Source organism: Nyctibius grandis, chromosome 10, assembly GCF_013368605.1.
Source record: "Nyctibius grandis isolate bNycGra1 chromosome 10, bNycGra1.pri, whole genome shotgun sequence".
In the NCBI taxonomy this organism is placed as follows: Eukaryota; Metazoa; Chordata; class Aves; order Nyctibiiformes; family Nyctibiidae; genus Nyctibius; species Nyctibius grandis.
Window position 1 is genome coordinate 15301799 of NC_090667.1, and position 26416 is coordinate 15328214.

Here is a 26416-nt window from a genome sequence, read left to right on the forward strand (position 1 = left end):
TGAACAAGGCTAAGCTAAAAGGCCAGTGAGAAATTACAGCTGGTACAAACCGTACCTGCCTGCCTGTTTGATGGCCAGAGCTGCAGGGGATGTGTTTGACTTGACCTTCAGCGCTTCACGCTTATTTCCACATACAAATTAAAAAAAAAACAACTCAAAAAACCCCCAAACCAACAAAAAAAAACCAATCCACACCCCTGTGATTATTTCTTTAAGCTGCTGCTTTCATTTCAGAGATGCCAGTTCTCCTTCCACAACTCACTGAGGCAGACGAGGTTTAGCTGTAATGATTGCAAGGTAATCGTTGCATACGTAATAGCCACAAGCTTTAAACCACTGGGCTTTTTCAGCGGCTGAAGTCTGGACTTTGCAATTGATTCAGTCGGGAAAAGTCTCGTTGACCTTTCAGGCAAAGTTGATCTGCTCGCCTTTAAGGTGAGAGTATTTTATTTTTATTTATTATTTTGTACCAGTACAGCAGTCTGAGTTAAGGACAAATGCCCTAAAGTGTGCGATTGAGCCTGTTTAATAAGTGAAACATTTTGGGGCATTTCATTTGGTGACCTCTTTTTCTGCGAGCAAGTTGAACTCGAGCACTTTGCAGGGAGCGTTATTTTGTGGAGAGAGGGCATTGATCTTATTTGGCAGAAAATAAATGGATGTTTGTGTTATGATGCCTGTTCAAGTACTTTCTTTTATGTATCTGCAGGATGCTCTGCCCTGAAATCAGGTCTTGTCTGACTGATACATTTTAAGCAGGATGATTCTGACTCTTTCACAACTTTCAAGTGTAAATGTGTTAATGTTTTGCCCAGCACATTATTTCTAACAGACTGAACTTTCATTGTGTTTTCGCAGTTTGGGTTTACATTTAACTTGAGGCTTTCATAGTTATTTAATTCTTCATAATGTTTGCTGCCCTGGTGGCCTCGTGACTGCCCCAAGATTGCAAAGAAAAAGACAAACACCCAGCCTCCCTGGCTTTATTTTCTAAAGATATTCCTTGCTCTCCCCAACCTCCAAGCCCCCAAATCTGAGCCCCAGGGGAACATCGGAAGTTGCTTCCTCAGACCTGTCAGCTCCTGTGCTTTCAGGATGAGCCTAATGATGTTGAGCCCTGCATGATTCTTTCACACTTGTCTACTTCAATCTCACACTGCGAGACAAGTAGTGGCTGTGTGGAGGGAGGGATGAAAGTCCTGCTATGGTAGAAATATGCAAGATGTACGCACTGGGTGTGAAGGAAATTTGGGATCAGATGCAAATCCTGTGTGGTTGGGTTGGTTTTGTGGTTTTTTGTTTTTTTTTTTCCTCTGCAGTTTAATAAGATTTTTGTCTCAATGCATAGGAAATCAAATCAGGTTCAGGAGGGATAAGAGTGGAGAATTATGCTGAGTGTTTCCCATCTGCCTGATGTTGTGTAGGTAGGAGTAAATAGCAGGATTTGGCCGTGGAGGGAAGAGAATTAGTGCTGAAATGGAGCACATAGGTGTCCTCAAGCCTAATGTTGCAGAGATTGACCCTCTCTGCCTTTTTGAACCAATTATGAGACCACTTGTCCTAAGGACATTTTGTGCCTGGAGGCTCCATATAAAAACACTGGGATTGCCTTAGCAGACTAATATCGTCCTCTCTCTAACCACAGCCTGCAACCCCCCATGTCCCCTGCACCTTTTCTCGTTGAAGATGGATAAGAAATGCTGCCAGGGTAAATTTTGGGAGCAACTGGTGTGCGGCATTACCGGACTGCCTGGAGTCCGTAGCATGAAGTCATCCCTTTGTTCTCTGTGTTTGCTTTTCAGCTTAGTCTGTGAGCGATTTCCTCTACTTCTATTTTCTGGTGAGTCAGAGAGGAGCAGAGAAACAGGCTAAACACAGATGGAAATGAACCGCCTCGATCGCTGGGCCTCCTGCCTCAGTTTCCCTCCAGAGTGCACTCTTTGCCGATAGTGTTTGGAAAATCGTGTGTAGGTGCTACAAACACACAGAGTCATGTGGAGACAGGGCTTGCCCCTTTGCTGTTTGATTTACACACCAATGAAATGGAGATCAGATTTATGTTGTGTGTGTAAACAGTGTGGGTGCCTCTTTTCTAACTATTATCCATCGTCTTTTTGCTCTTTGTGGATATTTACAAGCTAATTTGGTACAAGGCTCTGGTTTTGGTGTACCAGAACAATATCTGAGGCCACGTAGACAAGCGCTGAGCATCTGTGTCCCTGCAAGAGTAGCTGTAGGTATGTAAGACACAGTGAAGGAGATCTCCCGTGCACGGGGCACAGATGGTGGGTGCACACATGCTGAGTGAGAGTGACAGTCCCTGCTCCGGAGGAGCAACTGCTGGATGAAACGGGTGGAAAGAAACAGGATGGGAAGACAGAAAAAAAGAGATGGAGTATTGCACATCTTATTAAAGGTTTTAGTGCTTTATCCTTGCTTTCTCAGTTCTAAATAGGTCTAGGTCTTTTTTTTTTACTTACAACTCGTTTGGAGTGGGGTCCCCTATCAAAACCCTGGATCCTCAGGCTCTGCTGAATTTGAACCTTTCCATGTAAATACGCAGCTGCAGCACACCAGGTACTCAGGAATTATTTTTTTGGAGACTATTTTGCCAGCGAAGGCTGATGTCAGACCTCTGGGTAGTTAAAAAGCAAATTCAAGCAGCCCATTGTGGGGAACCTGAGAAAGTGCTGTCGCCAGCCAGGTTCTCAGTGAATGCTGGCCCTTGCCCAGCAGTCAAACGGGTGATTTACTCTGTGCTTTTCCCCATTGCTATGCAGCAGGCCAGAACTGTTCTGTGGAATTTTTTTTTTTATTTTTTTTTTTTAAAAACCTCTTTCATTGGATTTGTGAGCTTGCATTGCGGTTTGCCAAATGACCAGCGTTAAAAATGACATTCTTTGGCTGTAGGTCTAAAGGTTGTGATAGCGAATCACAATTCCAGCGTCAGAAATTGGGCTTCGTAAGAGGCAGACACATAAATCAAGGCTGAGCTGATTAAATGTGCTCTTCTGCGAGGCTCTGCGGTGGGGCTGACGGCGTTCAGCTTCTCGGCTGAAGCTCCTGAGGGGTCAGGATGCATCGGCAGTGAAGGAGGGATGCGTGTGCTCGGGAACGGTGTTGAAGTGCTGTTTGTCATCTGTGGGGGTAAAGCAGTGTGATTGCAGTCTACAACTACCTGTAGGGAGGTTGTAGCGCAGTAGGAGTCGGCCTCTTCTCCCAGGCAACTAGTGATAGGACAAGAGGACACAGCCTGAAGCTTTGCCAGGGGAGGTTCAGGTTGGACATTAGGAAGCATTTCTTCTCAGCAAGGGTCATTAGCCATTGGAAGGGGCTGTCCAGGGAGGTGGTGGAGTCCCCATCTCTGGAGGGGTTTAAGAAAAGCCTGGACATGACACTTAGTGCCATGGTCTAGTTGCCATGGTGGTGTCAGGGCAATGGTTGGACTCGATGATCCCAGAGGGTTCTTCCAACCTGATTGATTCTGTGATTCTGTGAAGACCTTGGGCAGTCCAGGATGGATGATACGAGTGACCCTGCTGAGCCTCCTGGCCAGACGACCACTCTCCTGGCTGAAATCAGGACCAGCAAGTCCTCAAGTCAGAGGCCTTTGCATTCAGTACTGGCTTCTTGAGATGTTTTCCAGAGCTGTGGTACAGCTGTAGCTATGCTGCTTCTGACACACAGCTGCGATCTCGTGGTGGGACACGTGATGATGCGCAGCCTGGCCGGTTCGGCTGGGTCGTGGCAGTGTCTGCGGCAGGAGAAGCCTGCTGGACCGGCTGGCTGTAGATGTGTGCGTGGTCTGGATGTGACACCGGTTCTCGCCCTCCGGTGTGACCTGGTGTGGCTGTGACGTGCTGTCTGAGATGGCATCTGCTTTCCTCCAGCAGCGTTTCTCCCCAGGGGCTGCTCAGCACTGTGGGCTCTGCCTTCAGGGCTTCAGGCTGCCGCCTTGCTGCGGGAGACACTGCAACTGCAACTTGGCTAAACACAAGATTTACTAGTACTTTTGAGACAAAATGCCTATCAGTCACTCTTCTTTGTCTCCGTTTCCTCATTTCTTTTAGCAGTCGCTCTTCAGGCTTTGAAAACTGCAAGTGTTCTCCGTTCCAAAATACTCCTTCCAGTTGGACAATGAGAACCGAATGAATCTCTGCTTCCTCTTGTAGCTGGGAGACCTCCTTAAGCAAAACATCAGGCGTGTATTTATGAAAACAGAGTAGAAGCAGTGAAGTATATTTAAAAATGTTTGCAATAATGTGCTGTCTTGAAGACTTCCTAAAAGCTTCACCAAGGGCAGTTGTGCCCAGCCAGGGCTGTGTCACTACGCCGGGCGGTGGTGGAGCATCTGAGAGGCTTTGAGAGATGTGTGTCAGTCCTGGTCTCCCCATGTGTTAAACCGATGTTGTGTTAGCACATACCTACACCGGTGACTGTGCTTTTAATGAATATGCACTATGCTGAAGAGAAAATCTAGATAAATCCCCTGGGGACGTTTTCTTTTTTGAGTGCTCCAAAATCCTGTTCGAGCGCATTCAAGTTAGTCATCCAACATCTGCTTGCTTTGCGTTCCTATCAGTATTCATTCAGAGGTAAACTTCCAGCGATAACCCTTGCCAGCACGTCCCTAAATACTCACTAATACACAGGGAGCACAGGAGAGTGCTCAGATGTTTTTAATACAATCCGGCAACAGCAGAATGCAGCTGCCACCTGCAGACCGGCGTTAGCGGGGGGACCCTGACGTTTGGGCTGTGCCTAAAAGGTTCTCGGTGAACCCTAAAAAATGGGTTCACTGATTATTTTTTATTATGATGATTATTTTAATATTTTTTTTTTCTTAATCCTTCATCTGCAATGGCTCGATTTGAGGGTTGGTGGCACTGGAGGAAGGGAAGGTCAGTAAGAAAGGAGGGTGGATGTGGCTAGCACGGGAAGCTGCAGTGGAGGAACGATGCCTTCGTGGGGACCATCTTTCGTGAGGTTCAGCTCAGCAGCCAGGAGAAAGCAGCTGGCTCTGTCATTGTGATCATCATTCTGTGCCCAGTTCTGGGCCCCACACTTCAAGAAAGATGTTGAGGTGTTGGAGCGAGTCCAGAGGAGGACGACGAAGCTGGTGAAGGGTCTGGAGGGTCGGACCTACGAGGAACGGCTGAGGGAGCTGGGGGTGTTTAACCTGGAGAAGAGGAGGCTCAGAGGTGACCTTAGTGCAGTCTACAAGTACCTGAAGGGAGGTTGTAGTGAAGTGAAGTCGGCCTCTTCTCCCAGGCAACCAGCAATAGGACAAGAGGACACAGCCTGAAGCTTCGCCAGGGGAGGTTCAGGTTGGACATTAGGAAGCATTTCTTCTCAGCAAGGGTCATTAGCCATTGGAAGGGGCTGCCCAGGGAGGTGGTGGAGTCCCCATCTCTGGAGGGGTTTAAGAAGAGCCTGGACATGGCACTTAGTGCCCTGGTCTAGTTGCCATGGTGGTGTGAGGGCAATGGTTGGACTCGATGATCCCAGAGGGCTCTTCCAACCTGATTGATTCTGTGATTCACTCTTCCTTCTCCACCTGCGCTCTTTCGGCTATCTTTTTTGAGAATCCAGCTGAAGCTGCAGCCTTCCTTGCTTCATTGAAACAGTTGTCCCTGTTTGCCCTGGTTAGTCACTATAAACGAGCTGTTGCATTTGATGCTAACGCAGTCCTAATCTGCTACTACTTCTAATAATATTAAAGTCACAACAGATAAATGCTCTGCTTGTATAAATGGTCCTCCGTCCTGCTGTGCTTTTTTAAAGATTGGGTTGTATCCTGTCTCTGTCCCAGCGTGGCCTCACCCCGGGATTCCAAAGGACAGTTTTGTTGTCGTAACTTTGGCGAGTTTTAGTGTGAAGAAGGAGGAGGTGCAGCAGGCTGGTGGGAGGGAACACGTGGGCTCTTTTTTTTTAGGTGGCCCATTGTTTCCAACTGGTGTGCCTCTTCGTTAGGTGATGGTAGATAAAATTAAAAAAGGAAAAAAAATCTCCAAATAGTGGAGACATTTGGAGTCAGATAAAAAAAACCCTTTATTTTGCTTTGTTTGTTGATATGTTGTTGTTTTTTTATTTTTAACTTTTTTTTTTTTTTTAATCAGTTGGGTTATAAGGTGACAAACTCAACATACCGATTGCCGTAGCAGAAGACTCCGGTGCTGGAGCAACGCTCGCAGTCCTGCAGATCACAGAATCACAGAATAGTTAAGGGTTAGAAGGGACCTCTGGAGATCATCTAGTCCAGCCCCCTGCCAAAGCAGGTTCACCCAGAGCATGTTGCACAGGGTTGTGTCCAGGCGGGTTTTGAATATCTCCAGAGAAGGAGACTCCATAACCGCCTGGGCAGCCTGTGCCAGGGCTCTGCCACCCTCAAAGTAAAGAAGTTCCTCCTCATATTCAGATGGAACTTCCCATGTTTCAGCTTGTGGCCATTGCCCCTGTCCTGTCACTGGGCACCACTGAGAAGAGTCTGGCCCCTTCCTCTTGACACCCACCCCTAAGGTATTTGTAAGTGTTGATAAGATCCCCTCTCGGTCTTCTCCAAGCTGAACAGACCCAGCTCCCTCAGCCTCTCCTCATAAGAGAGATGCTCCAGGCCTTTGATCATCTTTGTAGCCCTCCGCTGGACTCTCTCCAGTAATTCCTTATCGTTCTTGAACTGGGGGGCCCAGAACTGCACACAGTTACTCCAGATATGGCCTCACCAGGGCCGTGTAGAGGGGCAGGATAACCTCCCTTGACCTGTTGGCCACACTCTTCCTAATGCACCCCAGGACACCATTGGCCTTCCTGGCCACAAGGGCACACTGCTGGCTCATGGTGAACTTCTTGTCCATCAGAACACCCAGGTCCTTCTCTTCTCTTGACTTGTAAAGGAGGCAAAACCCAACTAGAGCAGAGTTTCCCCTGTTGCACCCTGACGTCTCCGTGCTTCGTGCCTGTTCCCCCTTCGATCCCAGGCGGAGTCTGATAGCAAAGAACCCAGGTTATAACAATTCAAGCAGCAACAAAGCGAGCACCTCTGCTTTCAGTCGATGCGCAGTAGCCGTTGGTCTAACTTTCACTAGAGGGTACGGTTTGCCCTGTGTTTCAGTGGTACTTATGTTGAAATTAATTCTGATTATGTGTCCTTTGTTCTTGGTTGCCACTATGTGATTTTATTTTTTTTTTTCCCACTGCAAATTAAACATGAGACGTTGTGGTGGGTTGCAGTCTCAAGGGATTAATTCTGCAATTTCCAGCCTGATGTTCTTTTGTCCTGGAATGAAAATGGTCGTCTTAGGTAATGGCTATTTTTATAAAACCATTTGTTCACTGAGAACTGGGTTGAGACCTCCAGTAGTGTATCACTGACTGCTGAACAGCCGTCGTGCAATTCAGATCATTTCTGGACTTGGCTTTGCCATTGTCAGAGATGGAAAAGCTGGTGAAAAAAACCTCGTCTGGTCTTACTAACCCCGATTAACTTACTAACCCCTTCCCTTTCAATTCTGTCTCTTTTTTATTTGGCGTGACTCAGGAGATCTTCATTTTAGGTGACAGGTAGAAATACTGATGTACAAATATGAACTTGTACATTCATTGATTTGTTTTCTTTGTTGCACAAACCAAGAAAAATGTAAAATATTGCTGCAGTACCTTGTGGTTCGCGGGAAGGACCTCAGTGCTTGGGTACGTACAAATGCATGAGGTTTTGGAGGTGAGGGCAGAAGGTGGCTGGTTTCTCTCTTCCATCTTCTGCCGTCTTCCTGTGCTGGTGGCTCAGGGGCTCCTGTTTCTGCTGGGTGAGGAACGGATGCTGCTGTGCTTCCCAACAGCAAGTGAAATTACACATTTTCAAGTGTTCAAAACGCTTCTCAAGCAGTTCTGTGCTTAATCCCCAACCCCGAGGTGTTGGCTCTACCTTAGAGAAAAGGAAACTGAGGCAAAGAGAGGGAGTGTCAGAGGCTCGTTTAGAGTCCTGATGGTTAATTGTGCAATCCATTTGGTGGACCAAGCTCCTTCTAAATTATAAATAAATATAAATAAAATTATTGAAAAGCTAATAGAATACTGAAGCAAACCAAGATCCAAATGCAGAGCGAAAAGGAGAATACTGTAAACTATCCATATGTTTTTTTAGTCCACATATAGTGGAGATGCATACAGTTATTTCTCATGAATTATGTAGTTAACGCTATTAAATAAATGCTATTGTAACTTTTTCGAGACCTCTTTTTTTTTTTTTTTAAATAAGCCCAGCCAAACCACTTGGACATTGCCTGAGTGCTGAGCTGGCTCATGGATCACTCTGCTCTGAAGTTTGTATTAATCAGCGCTCTGCAGTCAGTGTATTGTTGCTTCATTAACCTACTTGTTTTTAAGTATCTGTAAATCACAAAGAGGAGAAGTCATGCTGCTCGCTGAGAAAGCAGCCCTGTTTGTAGCATCTCTCCTCTCTGAATCACATTTCTGGTTAGCACTTAGGGGTGGATTTTTTTTTTTTCCCCATCTTTCTTACCCGTGAAATTTGTGGTGGAGCCTAGAAGGACGTTTCAGATGTGTATATCCAAAACTGCAAGTGCTGTTGCTTTTAACATCCGAGCTCCCTGGGGATATTTGCTTCTGGAATACATCCATTCTCCAAGTGTTATTTCTCTGCTCACAATGTCACAGCTAAGGTCTTGTTGTTCAGGAGGTAGATTTTATTTGTCAATGAGCTGTATCTTCCTAAAGAGGCAGGGAATTGCAATAAAAATGATTTATTTTATTTTTTAAGTGAATCATTACAGGAGTTGTTAAAGGACACTAATGAACGTTACTATTTACTGAGTCTATAGGAGGCTGGCGTCGGGTTGTACGGTCTAACAGCGATTACACATTAATATTTCTCTGGCTAACGGCGACATTGTTCAGTGGTCGTGTCCTGTACTTCTGCAGAAGACTTCAAGGGGACGGAAAGGAAGGAGAAAGGTTATTCTTGCTGTTGATATTGAGGTTTGTACGTTGACAACTGCAAATCGGTGAACTCCTTTAGCGGCAGGATGGACCCGATACTCATCATTATTGTCTTTTTTTTTAATGTGTCTCGCTTTTATGTGGTGCCACCCGAGCATCTCTTTGGACCATTAGTGTGGAGAGGACGTGGGGAGTCAGCTGGTGCCACTTGCACAGACGTGTTGCACACCCAGCTTTGGAGTTAGGAGGAAGCAACTCACGAGCTGCTGTTGTTTGTCCGTTATTTCTTGGACTTGCCATGTCAGGGTAATGGGGAGAAGCGGTTGTTTTCTATTCTATACCCTCTGTCAAGTACTCTGTTGGTATTTGGCTTTTGTTGCTATTGAAAACTTTATTTTTTAAACTTTGGCAACTCAGATTTAGGGCATAAAGCACCTCCGTGCAGTCGAACCCAAAACATGACTCGTGTTGGTAATTTGTAGTCGCAGGCACTGAGTGTGCAACTTGTTTTCCTTCAAAACATGCTCTATTATGCAACATGAGCTGACAAGTACATTTTTGAACATTTTCTCTGACTACACATAAGCATCAGTTCTGAAAGTTGGAGAGCTTTCTAATTGAACGGTATTCTTTAGGAGAATCAAATACATATTAACGACATTTTTTAAACATAACAAAGAATAATTGAACTTCAATAGTATCTGATTACATTTGGTGTGAGTTTCAAAAATCCATTTTTCTTACAGATTTAAATTGCAATTGCATTTCTATATTTGTATTTTTGTGCCTGCCTTCTGCTTGAAGGACTCAGAAGTAAATACGGATGGTTTCAGTACGGCGCCAGCCAAATACAGTCACCATTTTTGTTGCTGTTTACCAGCCTTTCCTACCTGTTGTGAAATGGGAAATAATCTGTAAACACCCACTTTGGGTTTTAAAGTAATCTTGCCCAAACTCCTAAGGCATGTAAAACTTTCTCTAGATTAATATTTAGACCAAATGTATTAAATGAGTATGATTTTTTTTCTCGCATGAAAATTTTAAAATTAATTTATCAGGCTCTTGCCCCGTGCTGCTGAAAGAGATAAAAAGGAATGTCCCTCTCCTGTTTAGTTTTATTTTACAGAAATATTTTTCCATTTGTGCGAGTAAATGCTCATCTGACATCATCGCCATTTTAGCCATTCTGCAAGTGCCGTGGTCTAGTTGACATGGTGGTGTCAGGGCAGTGGTTGGACTCGATGATCCCAGAGGGCTCTTCCAACCTCATTGATTCTGGGATTCTGTGAACACAAAATAGGAGCCATCCTTTCTAGAAATAGTCCTCAAAAGGCTCTGTGCTCCTAAGTGACCATCGTAACCCATTTGTACAGCTGGGCGAACGGATGCACCCAAAGCTTTTGGCTTGCCCTAGTTGAGCAGAAGCTGCCGAGCCCGGGCAGTGCCGATCTCTTTTGTGGGCTCGGAGAGGAGCACAAGTGCTGGATGAGCATCCAGAAGATGGACCTGATACCACTGTCCTGGGCGTAAACTTGACTGTTGCTGCTTCCCTGCCAGTGTTACTCGTGGTAGGCTACGTTAGCACGGAGATGCTAACACACCTTACCGGACACAATGGGGAACCGAGCCCTGGCTCGTGTCCTCCTCTGCTTGGGTGTCCTCCTTGCCCCACTTTGCCAGGCTTTTACCTGCTCAGGTGAGACCTCGTCCCTCCTGGGAGACCCAGGCACATGCGTCTTCCCCACCTCTGAGCTGCAGGGGGGAGAGGGGCTTTCAAAACATGACTTTCTCAGTTCCCAGGTGTGTTTTGTGGTGGTTTAGATGAGAAAGGGGGAGAGCTTCACTGATGCTTTTCAAAGGGCAGAGTGGCCCCAGCGCAGGAGTCTGTTCTGGCTCAGTGGCCCCGCTTTCCAAGGGCCCCAGGTCAAACCACGTGTTGCTGGGCCCCAAAGCAAGCCCTGAAGTAGCTGTGGGTTTGTGCACTGGCAGAGTGATTGATTCATAAAACGTTCATTAACTTGTGTTAATGCCTCAGAGGGGTTTTAACAATTTATATGTCGCCTTTTGTTGTTGCTACTTAAAAATAAACAAGCAGCATCCCCTGCACGCCAAACCCCATTGAACTGGGGACAAAATGCACTTAACGCTGGGGCTGTTGAGCTTGCGTGGAGGTGCCGTTGGCTCCTCTGCTCGGCTGCCCCAGCCCTCCCGAGGCAGAGCGCAAACCCTGCGCCGGGGATGCGCGTGGAGCCGCAGAGCACTGGGGCTTCTCTCGATCCACCTCTTTTCCGAAGGCTGATTCGTCAGGAAGGCGACAGCTCATTGTTAGCCAGTTTGGTCACACATGTTATGGTGGTGAATGATGTTTGATCAAGTGAAGCCCAAGGTAAGACGTGAAGCAGCACGTTGTGAAGCATGCTTTGTTAACTCCAGACGTAGAGGTGGCTCCCTGGAATCTAATGCAAACATCTAATAGCTTCTGGTTGATCCTCATCTCGTGAAATGTGCTGAGCTTAAGTGGAAGCAGCTGCCTCCTGCACAGAGAAAGGGAGACAGACCCCCCTCTCCATCCCCCCCCCCCAGCCCCTGCCTTCAATTAGCTGCTGTTTTGCCTCTGAGTGCTGCATTATGACCACTCCTACTGCCAGAGACATTAGTAAATATGCAGCACGGTAACGAATTTGTAAATAGAGAGTGGGGCTAACGAGTGTCCTCAGCTCAGGAACGCTGTGGGGAGATATTAAGGCAGGTATATGGGGGGAGGGGGGTAAAAAAAAAGCATCTCCAGGCTGGATTTTATAATTAGGGCACATGGTGTAACTCTTTTGTTTTGCAGAAGCCAGCTTTATTAATTGATGTAGAAGGTTGCTGTGTGCTATTCATTGTTTGATTAAAATGCCTGTATAAATAATTAGGCCTCTTCTGTTTGTTTTATTTTTGCACCCAATTTACATTTTCGTACAGCATAAAAATGAATTAGCAAACGCATTTATTTTCCAAAAAAATGGTTTTTAACCCGTAGCTGTTCTCCCCTGGTCACCAGTCGCTGCAGTGATGACGTGACCTTTGCGCCGTGCTATTTCAGACCTCAGTAACTCCGTTCTCTTTGGAGAAGCCGTGGTCCTCCTCCCTCCTTTGTGTGCGTGCTGCGGGGGGCTGCGGGCAGGCAGGCAGGCTTGGAATCCCTCCGGAAAACAAAAATAACGGCGTGTATTGAGTCGCTCCTGGAAGCATCAGGTCAGCTCTGTATCTGGTGGTATTTTGCTGAAGAGAGGAGGTTTCAGGCAGACGTGAATTTGCGCCTGTCTGCTCTCAGTGGGTGAAAATGCTGCTGGTTTGTGCAGCAGCTGGAGCAACCGCTGCATGTCTGGAGCTGGGGTTGTAAAGGACCCTTGTGGAAGTACCAGGAACTGTGGTGGTGTTATATCACAGGCTGCCTTTCCGTGTTAATGTATGAGAAACCTGCCTACCTGTGGAGCAGGCTGGAGGGCGGTAGGAGATCTTTTTGGATGAAATCACTTTGAGTTGCGAACCAGTACAGTTAATTTCTGTGCATCATTTGCTTTTTCCTTGAGGAAACTGTTGAGGGGCAATGCAAAACTTGTTCATCGTTATTCACTCGTTGCTCCCTGGACTGTGGTGGGCAGCTGTGGTCTCCCCCTGCCCCTCCAGAGCCGAGCAAAGCCAGAGGCTGCGGCGAGCATGGCGGGGAGATGGCTCACACGATGCACCTTCACATCTCCAAAGGTGCTGTTCTCTGGGCAACGTCTGCAAAATGGCCTGAGAAGGGGATCGGTGATGCCTACCGATGGCTGCACCTGAAAAATCAATCAGTCAGGCTGGAAGAGCCCTCTGGGATCATGGAGTCCAACCACTGCCCTGACACCACCCTGTCAACTAGACCAGGGCACTAAGTGCCATGTCCAGGCTTTTCTTAAACCCCTCCAGAGATGGTGACTCCACCACCTCCCTGGGCAGCCCCTTCCAATGGCTAATGACCCTTGCTGAGCAAAGCTGAGTTCTGAAAACCAACATCCTAAATCTTCATCTCCTGTATTCGCCTGTTTGTAAAGACAAAAATAAGAAGCAGAAGATTGGTGTAGGCTCTTGGTTCATTAAGAGCGCCTAACATGGTTGTGCGTGGCTGAGGCATCGCCCTGAAAGCGATCTCTGCGCAGAGAGCAGGTAGAAAATGAGGAGAACTTGGGTTTTCACTCGTTTTTTCCTCCCCTCCAGCTCTCCCCAGCCCGCAGGTCACGTGAACTGTCCCACGGTGTAGGAAGAGGGGGTCAAAGGAGCTTTTCTTTGGCAGGATGTGGAAGGTCCTCCCTCCTGGCGGGGCTCGGCCAGGAGTGCACGCTTCCAGAAGTTTTTTCAGGCGTGGATCGATCGGTGAGCGCGGTGTAACAGCAGCTGCAACAACAAGAGAGAGAGCTCGCTCCGTGCAGCTGATCCCTGGGGAGAAGTGGAGAATTGTCGCTGTAATAAGAGAGACTCGGTTAGGAGTAAGTATCTCTCCCCGGGAAACGAAGAAGCAGGGGCAGTCTGGCGAAGGCAGCGATATAAAGTACTCCTCGTCATCTCGTAGCTCTCCAGCCAGGCTTTGGTGCATCCTGCGTCGTTACCTTCTCACTTTGTTGGGAATGGTGGTGGCATCTCTCCGATTGCCCCCGTCCAAAGAACGTACCGGAGCCAGAGCCTCCCTCCTGGAGCTCTGCGGCGCTGGCGACACTGTGATGGTGGGTCACTTGGCAATCGCCCCGCCGTGGTTTACACCGCCGTGGTTTACACCGCCGTGGTTTACACCGCCGTGGTTCACACCACGGTTCTGCGCCCTGGCTGCGTGGGGTGAGCGGGTTGGTTTGTGGCCGGAGCGGTTGCTGCCTCAGTACGGCGCATCCTTTGCCGATGTCTTATTCTCACCTTTCCTCGTCCTTCTCCTCGTCCTCCTTGCCTTGTCCGCCTTTCCCTGGTTTGTCTTGTCCTCTCTGCGGTGGGACATTGACGTTAACACGAGCACGACTGACAGCCCTGTGCCTGGGAGAGGTGATAACTCGGTCCTTCTGCCAGCAAGGGTGGATTTAACTAAAAAAAGAACTTCTTGCCTTCTAGTTGAGGTTTGCTATCCACTGCTGGTTTGCTTGCCCGTGTTGTAGGGTTGTAGTATACACACACAAAAAAAGCAGAAACAGATTCTTAGTGTTGGCTGAGCTTTGCACATCTCTCCCATGCTCTAGGAGATAACTGCAGTATTTTCTTCCTTCCTCGTTGCTAAAAACTTGTGTTTCTTTGCTTGAATTTGCTCATTGTGTGCTGAGAAGTCCTTGGAGGAGTCTGTAGTGGGGTGTTAGGCTGGGAGAGCTGAGGTGTCACTGAGGGATCGCTGGGCTCAGGGTTAGGAACTGGCTTCACGCTGGTGGGAAAGACTGGCAAAGTTCAAACAGTTATAGCTATTATTTAATTTTGGGTGGGTTTAATTTGCAATATTATTCTAGTAAAATTATGATTTGGAACAAATACAGTATTTTTTTTTGCCCAACCTAAATGCTGCATCCTCTATTTATTCCTCTTGCCTTCACTGCCAAACACAGAGTAGTCAATGGGTGGAATTTTTTGCAAGGAATTCAGGCTTTTCAATTTAAAAAAAAAAAGTTGAGAACACGGCGTAAAAACTATGCATGTGTCAGTGAGGAAGTTATAATGCACACAGCCAAATCAGAATGATCCCACCCTCGCTTTTTCCTATCGTTCACATAAAACCAGGCGTAGGGAGCCAGCCCAGCCAGCCAAAGTGCTCGGGAAGTGTGTGCAATGTCACGGCCAGTGCGATCATTTCAGGGCATATCTACGGGCTGGAAGGACTGGAAGCCTGGACATCTGTGTCTAACTCCTCAATGATCGTGATCGTCCCTCTGTACTCGGCACTGGTGAGGCCGCACCTTGAATCCTGTGTCCAGTTCTGGGCCCCGCACTTGAAGAAAGATGTTGAGGTGTTGGAGCGAGTCCAGAGGAGGGCGACCAAGCTGGTGAAGGGTCTGGAGGGTCGGACCTCCGAGGAACGGCTGAGGGAGCTGGGGGTGTTTAGCCTGGAGAAGAGGAGGCTCAGAGGTGACCTTAGTGCAGTCTACATCTACCTGAAGGGAGGTTGTAGTGGAGCGGGAGTCGGCCTCTTCTCCCAGGCAACTAGCGATAGGACAAGAGGACACAGCCTCAAGCTTCACCAGGGGAGGTTCAGGTTGGCCATTAGGAAGCATTTCTTCTCAGCAAGGGTCATTAGCCATTGGAAGGGGCTGCCCAGGGAGGTGGTGGAGTCCCCATCTCTGGAGGGGTTTAAGAAAAGCCTGGACATGGCACTTAGTGCCCTGGTCTAGTTGCCATGGTGGTGTCAGGGCAATGATTGGGCTCGATGATCCCAGAGGGCTCTTCCAACCTCATTGATTCTGTGATTCTGTTGAGGAAGAGGTCCGGGGAATTGAGCAACGTGTTTCAGTCCGATTCTGTGTTGCTGTTAGAAGCTTCAGAGGCTGCTGCCGTACAGGGCTTTTTTTTCCTCTGCTCTCTAATCCAATCTGTTCACGTTAGAGAGAGCAAACCCCAGCGAAGTTCCAGTCCAGAGCTACGCTGTACCGCTTGGAGCCAGCTCTAACACCTACAGGATACGGCTAATAGATGGCCCATCTCAGGGCTGGGCACGTGCGATGCGGCTCAGCGGGCGGTTGTAGGGGTACAGAGTTGGAGTTGGTTGGAAAGATGCTCGTTAATTTTATTCCTTGTCGTTTCAGGCACGGTTCTGCGCTAGTCTTTATGATCTTTAGCCACGCGTTAATCTCGGCTCTGCTGAGTTTCACAGCGCTGCTCTTCCACCATTATAGCGCAAGGTTTCTGCGCGTTCCAATTGGAAATAAATTTCTTTATTACACGTTCTTTGACTTTGGCATGTTTGTAACCCTTGCGATTGTTAGAGGGGAAGAAGGAGGGCTTCTGGGAATAACTGCCTTGTTTGTTCTTTATCTCCGAAGCATTGATACCTGCACTTCTGTGCTGAGATAATTAAATCTTAGAATCACAATTGCACTGAGAGCATCTCTCTGTTTCTGCGGGCAACGTTTTATTTTTTTCTGTAGGTATAAAAGTGCGTTTTCCATTTGTAAACTCACTGCAGTGACTTTTGGAGAACGGTTGTGCTGAATGTCCACCTGGAACTGCTTTGCTTTGGGATAGGAGTTCTGTGAAATAGATGCTCAAGTCACCGTTGAAAATAATCATACGAAAACATGCACAAGAGAGTAGTCAGGAATCAGGTGGCGCTTCTTGGTATCCATAGTGAAAACAATTTTAGAAACCACTTCTCTCATAAATACTGCATTTTTTGGGATAGCTCTTCGTCTATTCTCTATTGCCAAGTGCATTGGCATGAAAGCAGCTTTCCTCAAAAATTAATCTGTGCCTGCTGTCTTTTCCCAATGGGGTGACAAGCGCTGTTGGAAGCGGAGCTGGTGAAGCTCCATGAGAAATTTAGGGGAAAAAAAAATATTAAGAACTCAAAAGGAAAATGTTCAGACATTTTGAAAAAAATTTGGACAAACAAAACGGCCTCTTCCCATGGCAGCTCGTGTTACGTTGGGTGGAAGTGGCTGCGCAACCACAGCCTGGAGCTTCGTGCTCCTCGTGTCGCATGCCGTGTTGCTCTGCCTGGAGAGCATCCCTGCACAGCTCTGCTTCGCCTTCAGGCCTGACTTCTCCTTCTTGGCTTTACTGGCTGTTGGCTTTTTGCCAATGGCATCCTGGCCTCTGTTAAGGATAGTGCAGCCAGCTGGTCTAGGGAAGTGATTGTCCCTCTGTACTCGGCACTGGTGAGGCCGCACCTTGAGTACTGTGTCCAGTTCTGGGCCCCGCACTTCAAGAAAGATGTTGAGGTGTTGGAGCGAGTCCAGAGGAGGGCGACCAAGCTGGTGAAGGGTCTGGACGGTCTGACCTCCGAGGAACGGCTGAGGGAGCTGGGGGTGTTTAGCTGGAGAAGAGGAGGCTCAGAGGTGACCTTAGTGCAGTCTACAACTACCTGAAGGGAGGTTGTATCAGGGTGGGAGTCAGCCTCTTCTCTCAGGCAACTAGCAATAGGACAAGAGGACACAGCCTCAAGCTTGGCCAGGGGAGGTTGAGGTTGGACATTAGGAAGCATTTCTTCTCAGCAAGGGTCATTAGCCATTGGAAGGGGCTGCCCAGGGAGGTGGTGGAGTCCCCATCTCTGGAGGGGTTTAAGAAAAGCCTGGACATGGCACTTAGTGCCCTGGTCTAGTTGCCATGGTGGTGTGAGGGCAATGGTTGGACTCGATGATCCCAGAGGTCTCTTCCAACCTGATTGATTCTGGGATTCTGAGTATGTTACAGAACCACCTGATAAGGATGAGCAATCAGATGAAGTCTTCGCTGGCAGTCTTCTCGAGTAGGAGAGTGGAGCCACTATCTGGAATCACCTTCCTCCTGTTTGAACTTGCACAAAGTTGTTGTGTTGTTGTGGGGTTTTGGTAGGGTTTTTTGTTGTGTGTTTTTTTTTTTTTTATATTTTGCCTCCAGTGTAAGAGTAGGTTTACATAAGAGCCACTGCATTTTTTTAAAATGTGTTTTCTCTCCTCTCTCCCTTCCCCAAGGACGCAGTAGGATGTTTTTTCAGTGTAATCCAAATCATTTCAACATCTTGTTTTCTAGCACCTACAAGTTGTACAAAGAAACTTGGTTGTGCTGTGCGGAATATCTAGAAAAATAAAAGCGGAAAGAGCCTTGTTAGCAGCTGGGGTGGCTGCTCGTGCTTGTTGTCAGGATGTAGGCTGTGTTCGCGTGGAGGCACAAGCCTGTCTGCGTGGGTGAGAAGCCAGCCTCGGGGACAAGGGCTTGCTGGCGGTGTGCGTGCTGTCACCCGCAGTCTGACTGGGCAAAGCAGGTCCCCTTCCACGGCGGGACTCGAGCGGCATGGAGGGATACCCGTCCGCTTTGCGGGTACCCGTGCTGAAGTGCAGCGGAGATCATAGAATCACAGACTGGTTTAGGTTGGAAGGGACCTTAAAGATCATCTAATCCAGCCCCCCTGCCACAGGCAGGGACACCTTCCACTAGACCAGGTTGCTCCAAGCCCCATCCAACCTGGCCTTGAACACTGCCACGGAGGGGGCAGCCACAGCTTCTCTGGGCAACCTGGGCCAGATATTAGGAAGAAATTCTTTGCTGTGAGGGTGGTGAGACCCTGGTTCTATGATCCTATGAATTTCCAGTGATGTTCTTTGCAGGCTGTGTTACAGGGCAGTCCTCCAGACAGGCATGCTGCAGGGAGCAGCGAGGTAGGGTTTTCAGCTGACCGTTCTCTATCGGGTACTAAATGCTTTCCTCCGGGAAGCTTTCACAGCTTTGCATCCGCGGTGATTGACATATCTGTGTCTGCTTTATTGCAACTTCTGGGCCGCGTTTTCCAGAGGAGAACGCTGTTCCCCTTAAATTTGAAGGTGTGAAACAAGCTGCTTGGCTCAGGCTCGCTGTAAATCTGGCCTCTGCAAGCAACAAACATTGACATTTTCACGTTGTAAAAGCTTGCTGTTCCTCTGTGGCGTGTTTTGGGGAGGGAAGAATTGATTTAAAAGTTCATATCCTCATTGTGAGCTACCAGAGGGACTGCAGCATCCGAGCTGCTGGAGGTGGACACAGGACTATTGCAGTGGTGTGAGACTGGGAGGAAACCCATAGATAAAAAGGCAATTCCATGGAAAACTGCAGAAGGACCTAAAATAGGTTTGAGGCTGTTCCTCTCCATGAGCAAACAGGGTATCAGGAGCTGGAGACGCTCATTGCCAGCTTTTCAGGCGGATGCTAGAAGGGAGCCATCCTGTTTGCTGAAGGATGCTCAAGCCTCCCTTTGTCATGCTAATGAGGCAGTGCCTGGGCAGCACACCCTGCCAGCAATGCAGTGCTCTGCTCTTGTGCTCATCACACTGTTTGGAGAAAGAGAGAAAAAGAGACAGAGACAGGCGGCTGGAGGTGGGCTTGGCCTGGTCTGAAGCACACCAATAAGCTCTAAACGCCGCTTTGTGCCCATAGCCAGGAGAGAGCCATTAGGTGACCTGTCTTGCAGATTTGTCTTCTTTTACAGTTTAACCTTTTGTTGGAGTTCCTGGGGATACCAACGAGGGAAGGAGCTCAGAGAGAAATAAAAGGGGTGTTTTATGGTGTGGGACTGGGCACTGGGGACCACGGGCTCCGCGCCTGTCTGCGGCTCCGGTTCTTGGGTTTGCAAGTTGGATGAGGAAGTTGTGTCTGCCATCCTTTAGGAAGGAGAGATGTACCTCACGTTATCACTGCTCTAGACTGCAGGAACACACACCAAGGACAGCCTGGCAGTGCAATTTGCTGATGGAAGTGTATTGCCTGGATGGGAATTGCTACTGGAGCAGAGAGGGGAGGACTACAGGAGGCTTTCTGGGTGTGGGTGTTCCTGTCAAGTTGGGTGGTTTGCTCTGGTCTGTTTTTTTCCCTGCTCGCCACTCTGAAAGACTCTTCTTTAAAGAAAATTCCATGTTTTAGTCCTTCAGATAACAACCTGTGAGCTGGGGCACAGCTACCAAATGTTGGTCTGACTTTAATGACAGCAGTCATTAACAGATGCTGTAGGCTTGCATCTGGCTTAATGTAATTTTTTAATTATCTTCTTTCACTATAACATTGACTTAAGGTAGTTGGTGTGTATTGTGTGGGAAGTAGAAGAGGAGCAATGTGCTGGTATTGAACGTTTCCTGATGCAAAGGCTTAATCTGACCCGGCAGGATCTCCCTGGGCAACGTCTGATGGACTTGAAGACGGCATTTGCTTGAGAAAGGTTTGTGGCACTGGCAGGGAGGTGTGAGAGCATCAGTCAGACGTGGTGATAAATGGTTGAAATGCATCAGCTTTCATTACCTCTTGCACATGGTCTAACGCTTTCTCCCCCCGGCTTTTTGGCTGCCTTTGCAGCGTTCATGACCATTGGAGACCCGCTGCAGCTGTGGGAGAACAAGCGAGGACAGGAGTGAGCCCTTTAGTTTTGCTCTGGTTTGAGGGAGCCATGCATATACTCCTTTCCTTTTTTTTTTTTAAAGTGGTCCTGATCCTTACAAGGTACTTCTGTGAAAGTCCACAAGTGGATTTTGTATCAGTGTATAAAATAAGAGGAGAAGTGGACGGCAGAGATCAGCAACAGAAGTTCCCAACCCCGCTGCTGGTCGGTGGGCGGTTATCTGAGCTGTGCATTAAGGATTTGTCCAGCCTAGTCTGGTTCTCTTGCACTGGCACGTTTACCACATCCCTCGAGATTGACTGTGCATCCTAATAGGGCAGGAAGATTTTCATCTTAAGTTTTCTTGTTTAGTAATTTCATTCCATTTTTCCGCCTAATAGCCCCCCATGCTGTTTTTTTCTGCTTGATGTTTACACCCTTCAAACACATAGAGATATATATCTTGTTCTCCTAAGCTGTGCTCTTGCGTAGAGCTGGACGTATTCAGATCTTTTGATCCTTCCTTAGAAATTTTTCCCTTCAAACCCTTAAGCATTTTTGTTATTTTCTTTGTTCAATTTATCAACGTCTTTCTGGTAATGAGGTGTCCAGAAGTGAATACATTATTCCATTTATGGATTAATTACATCTGGAGAGAGAGGAGACTGTACTGTCCTGCTATGTGATACGTGTTTCTGTGTTTTCTGTCTCTGAAACTAAACCGTCTTTTTAGCTGCCGCAGTTTCATCTCAAGCTCCCTTCATCCCTCTGCCCTTCCACGTCCCTCTTTGGATGGATGCGTTCCCAACATCTCCTTCTCAGAGCGTGGCTGTGCTTTGGGTGATACAGCTCTTCAGTAGCAGTTTTATTTTTTTCCAAACAGGAAAAATCTTCATATGGTTTTTCCATCTTCTTTCAGATCTGGCAGGTTTGGGAGGGCCTCCTGAAGAGGACGGGGGAATTTCTCTTTGAATGATGTTGGCGAGGTGGGCCTGAGAGAAGATAGGCACCTCTCTTAATTTAAGATGTCCCAATCAATCGAAGCAATAATTTCTTTGTATGTATTTATTTGTCTTGTCAAGTCCTGCAATGCATTTCAGTGCATAGTAGGTGGTGGAGTCACCATCTCTGGATGTGCTTAAGAAAAGACTGGAGATGGCACTTAGTGCCATGGTCTAGTTGCCATGGTGGTGTCAGGGCAATGGTTGGACTCGATGATCCCAGAGGGCTCTTCCAACCTGATTGTGATTCTGTGGTAACAGGTGAAATTTAATAAACTCTATTCTCTCCTCTTCCAGCTTGTTAACAAAGCTGTTCAGATTAAATCTAACAGATCCGTGTGATACCTTGGCAGTTTCCTCCAACGCTTTTGTTTTGCAAGTCTTTAGTCAGCTTTTAGGTGTATAAATACATTGAGGTTTGAATCGATGTGAGTCTATTTGGGGTCTAATTTCTGTCTCATGGAGCGGAGTCCACGGGCAGGGTCCCGTGGCTGCTGGTAAGCTTTGGGTCTGGCCTTGAGGGGGAAAAAAGTCTTTTCAGTTGGCCTTGCAGCTGCTAAATCCTAATCCCTTGCACAGCAGGGAGAACTGAGGCTGCTCAGATTTTTGCAGGACTATTGCTTTTAATTTCAGGAGTGACTCTTCAAAATGCTGCCATAAACCGTGTGGCGTTTCCTTTCTTCTTTTCGTTAAATAATTTGTGCTAACAAACCAACTGTGCATAACAAGAGGTGTTCTCTGCAAATCTGTACTCCTTGCAGCTTGCGGAGCTGTTATCTGCAACAGATACTTTTTCTTAGTGATTTTTCCATTCTTTTGCTAGGAATAGGAGTTAATTGCATCCATCCATTTAAGTAATTTCCAGGATTAGGTATTAGATTTATGTTTTGAAAGAATTTGCTAAATTTCCCTTTTAAAAATAATTCTTCACAAATAACAACACTTGATTTCTTTGGTTAATTGCACAGATTGAGTGATTTGGCACATGTCTGCATTTGCCAGATACTCCCTTTTTCTCTCCTTCGGTGGTAGCTATTTTTATAAACTCGCCATCACTCTCTGATAGTGCAGGCATCTTTTCTTAATTTACTTTTGAAGACAAATTTAATAAAGGAATTCCCTTTCTTAGCCATATTTGAATCATTCTTTTTATCTTTTATTAATTCCCTTACTTCTTCCTAACCAGGTTTTCATTTGTATGTTTATAAATACATCCTCCCTCATTCCTTAATCCTTTTGTCTAGAATGAACTTAAACTGTATTTTATTGTTAACATTTAATTGACTCTAGGAATTAAATGTCCATGTGGTACTCGCCTGTTTGTTCTCATCCTTGTTCACAGTACTATTCTTCTTAGTACTCCAGCTCTTACAAAGACATATTGCATGCTTAAATGCTCAGGGTGTGGGGGATTTTTCCCTGCTTGTAGGGTTTTGGGGTTGGTTTTTTGTTCTTTTTTTTTGTTCTGGTTTTGTTCTAGCAATGTTATGTTAATTATGGTAATTTTCTGAAGTTGCCAACTGGCACGTTTTCAGCACAGGTGGAATTTATGGACTCCGTTTCCTTGGCTTTGTGGATACTTGGAGGTGCTCGATATGGAAAGACACTGAGAAGGTCTGACAGAAATGGAGCTGATGTTTCCTCTATGGCTTTACATTACAAAGGAAGCAAATAGCCTGATTTACCTGACTGGACATAGTTTGTGGCCACTGGTCCCAAATTTTAGTGATCAAAAGATAAGATCCAATTGAAGTCTCTAACAGCTGGAATGCAAAATTATATCCTAGCTAAATTCAGGCTAACTTGGAACTGGCCTTGGTCACTTAAAATCCTCTACAATGGGTTGGTCTGGGATTTTTTTTTTTACTTCATTATTTTTCAGTTCACCTTTGGATTTGCAGCAAAAAGCTACAGCCTCTTTCAGTTGATTTTTCACTGCTGCTAACTCAACACAATAATTTAGTCAACCTGATCTTCCCTGTTGAGTTTCAGCTTATTGGCATTATAATTAATTTTGACATGTAACACCACCCCTCCAACTTTCACTCCCAAATCTATTAATGTGTAATGATGAAAAGTATGCTCCGTGCATAATATTGTTTGGGAGTTATAGATCTTACCATCCTTGTTGTCTGAGAGTAAAGGAGTATAAAATGCATTAACTCCTGCTAGCTGTAGCTTGCTGACGACTGAAAATGAGCTGAAGTTTCTTGGTTTGTGGTGACGACTTGTCTTAGGCTAAATCAGGAAGTTAGCGATGTGTTTTATTAAAACCTGAGCTCAGGTGTTTCAGTTGGGTGTCTTTGTGCTGTTCTTTCTAATGTGCTCGTTTATAAAATACTGGACTGTGTTGCGTCACATCCAGCCTCGCTGCTTTGTAGTATTTATAGGAGTGCAGCTTCTTTCACTTGGTTTTCATCAGCTTTGTGTTGGCTTTGGTTTTTTATGTTATGTCATGACAGTGTGTTTGATAGAGATGCCAATTCCTGACTGTCTTTGGGTTTGGGTTTTGGGTTTACAGAATCACACAATCAGTCAGGTTGGAAGAGCCCTCTGGGATCATCGAGTCCAACCATTGCCCTGACACCACCATGGCAACTAGACCAGGGCACTAAGTGCCATGTCCAGGCTTTTCTTAAACCCCTCCAGAGATGGTGACTCCACCACCTCCCTGGGCAGCCCCTTCCAATGGCTAATGACCCTTGCTGAGAAGAAATGCTTCCTAATGTCCAACCTGAACCTCCCCTGGCGAAGCTTGAGGCTGTGTCCTCTTGTCCTGTTGCTGGTTGCCTGGGAGAAGAGGCTGACTCCCACTCCACTACAACCTCCCTTCAGGTAGTTGTAGACTGCGATAAGGTCACACCAAGGGTTGGTGTGTTGTGTTTGCTTTTTTTTTTATTTCCCTCCCCCCTCTCCTTTTTTCTTATTAAAGGCAAAGGAAAATGGGCAGATTGTCCTGCTTGAGGACCAAAACTGAACAGCTGGTGTGGTTTTAGATCAGGAGGGGAGAAAGCAAAAGTAAACGAGCGCTTGGAGAGAGAGAGCAAACATTTAGGGGAAAACCCATTTCGCTTTATTCTGCAAACAAAATGGAAGCGTTAATAAAAGCAGAGTGTCTGATCCACTGAGGACCGGGGTGATGGGCTTAGTGCTTTTCAGAATAACCGTTTAGAGTGTGCCCTCTTCGTGGTGTGCAAGTGAAGTGTGGCTCCAGCGTCGATGGTCTGAAAGACGTGAGGCGGAGGAGACTCGTTATTTCTGTAACAGCAATATAATACACCCAGTCTATTGTTATCAGCAGATACCGAACTGCAACACGCTTTGAAAGGAAACTGAGAATGAAGAGGACCAAAATGCAGCAAAATGCATTAGCCCTGCTAAGTTTGGTGTGCCAGTGCCCGACTGGCCCCGGGGAGGAGGATGGGGAGCTGCAGACGGGTGCTGAGCAGGGACTGGCTTGGGGTGGGTCATCTCCCACCCCCTGCCATGGGGTGGCTGGGCTGCAGGAGGCATGGGGGCTGCAGGAGATGGTGGGATTTGGGTCGCTGGTGACCAGGGGACTGGGCTGAGATGGGGAGAGCCGAGTGGGGGTCTTGGCTGATGGGCTTGTTCCTGAGCTAGAGTTGCATCCCCACTCCGAATGGTCCGCTCAGCGTTAGTGATGGGCTAAGTCCTGACAATTCGTGACAGCTCTGAGGAAGATTGAGACCCTTGGATGGTGGTAGAGCTCCTGCTCCCCAAATATCAGTGGGGAGCTGGGCACCGGGCTGCCCTGGCCATGCACAGCAGTGTGGCACTAAGGTCAGTTTAAGAGACAACTGAGAGGAGGAGGAGTTGTGGATTTCTGCCACGAATCCTCAAAACTCCCTGCCTGCCTCCCCTGGCTTTCCTGGATGGCCAGTGCTATATGCTATATGCTTTTTTTACATTCTCATCTTCAACGGCTTTCTTGCCCCAAAGCTCTTTATCGTATTATCAATTAATTTTAAAGCTTGATTCCTTACATTGATAGATATCTCTTTAATAACAAACTCCTCTGTCTTCTTCCTCACCTCCAGCCTGGCTCTTGCAGCAGACATCAGGGTTCTCCGCTGCTGTCGGGCAGACTTTCTCCACAAGCTCCTGTATTTCGTGTGTTGTGAGTCTAATGTAAAGGTGTCAGGTATCTCTGAAGAGAAAGTAAAAGGATGTCAAAGGTAAAACTAAACAAAAGGGCAGACACAAAAAGGCTGTAAATGAGGTGGAAATTGCAGGCAAATAGACAATAGAAGAAAGTTTAAGTAGCAATTTGTTCTCCTTTGCACCAAGAAGTGCACTTCATCTAAAAAAAAAGTCTTACAGGAAGCTGAATATCTAAATAGAGAACTAAATAACCCTGGAAAAACTGAAACTGGTTATTGTGCAGCCCCTCCGAACGTGCGCACAGGAAAACAAAAGCGAATATTGATTGACAGAGTTAATCTTTTCATAATAAAAGTTTTATTTAAATATTCATTTTTCTCATTTGCATAACTTTTTTACTTCAGGCTGTCTCTCAGTACAGTACCTTTTCCCTGGGTCCTTGTCAGTGAGCAGCGGCGGGGCAGGACCTCAGGGCTGTCCTGGGTCTGTGGCAGGCAGCGGCTCCCAAAGGGACCCTTCCCACAAGCACGGAAGCTGGGAGAGCCGTTGAGTTCTCAGTGGAAGATCATTTTCTCCCTGAAATAATAGCCCACCGTTTTTCTTATAACTTCATTTGAGATAAAAGCAACAGGACTGAAAACTTGCTAGCTGAGAGCTGCTGCTGTGTGTTGAAGGTTCTTGATGATGATGATGATAAAGAGAGTGAGAGACAGATTCACATTGACACTGCATTTCCGAAGCATTTCTCACAGTTTTTCGGGGGAAAAAACGAGACACTTTTCTTTGCTGGCTGTATCAGTGTGATCATGCAAGTTCTCTTCTAGTTACTAAATTCTGGAAGCCCTAGCTGGAGCCGAGGCAGTTCATCCCTGTCCACGGGCAGCATGCCCGCCTCTCACTGCGACTGGCTGCTCGAAGCGTCGTGAGTTAACTCAGCACCAACAGAAATTAGTTAACTCAGCACCCACGTGAGTTAACTCAGCACCCACGAAGATGATCAGAGGGCTGGAGCCCCTCTGCTGTGGAGACAGGCTGAGAGAGTTGGGGCTCTTCAGCCTGGAGAAGAGAAGGCTCCGGGGAGACCTTCTAGCACCTTCCAGTACCTGAAGGGGCTACAGGAAAGCTGGAGAGGGGCTTTTTACAAGGGCAAGTAGTGACAGGACGAGGGGGAATGGTCTTAAACTGAAAGAGGGGAGATTTAGATTAGATATGAGGAAGAAATTCTTTGCTGTGAGGGTGGTGAGACCCTGGCCCAGGTTGCCCAGAGAAGCTGTGGCTGCCCCCTCCCTGGCCGTGTTCAAGGCCAGGTTGGATGGGGCTTGGA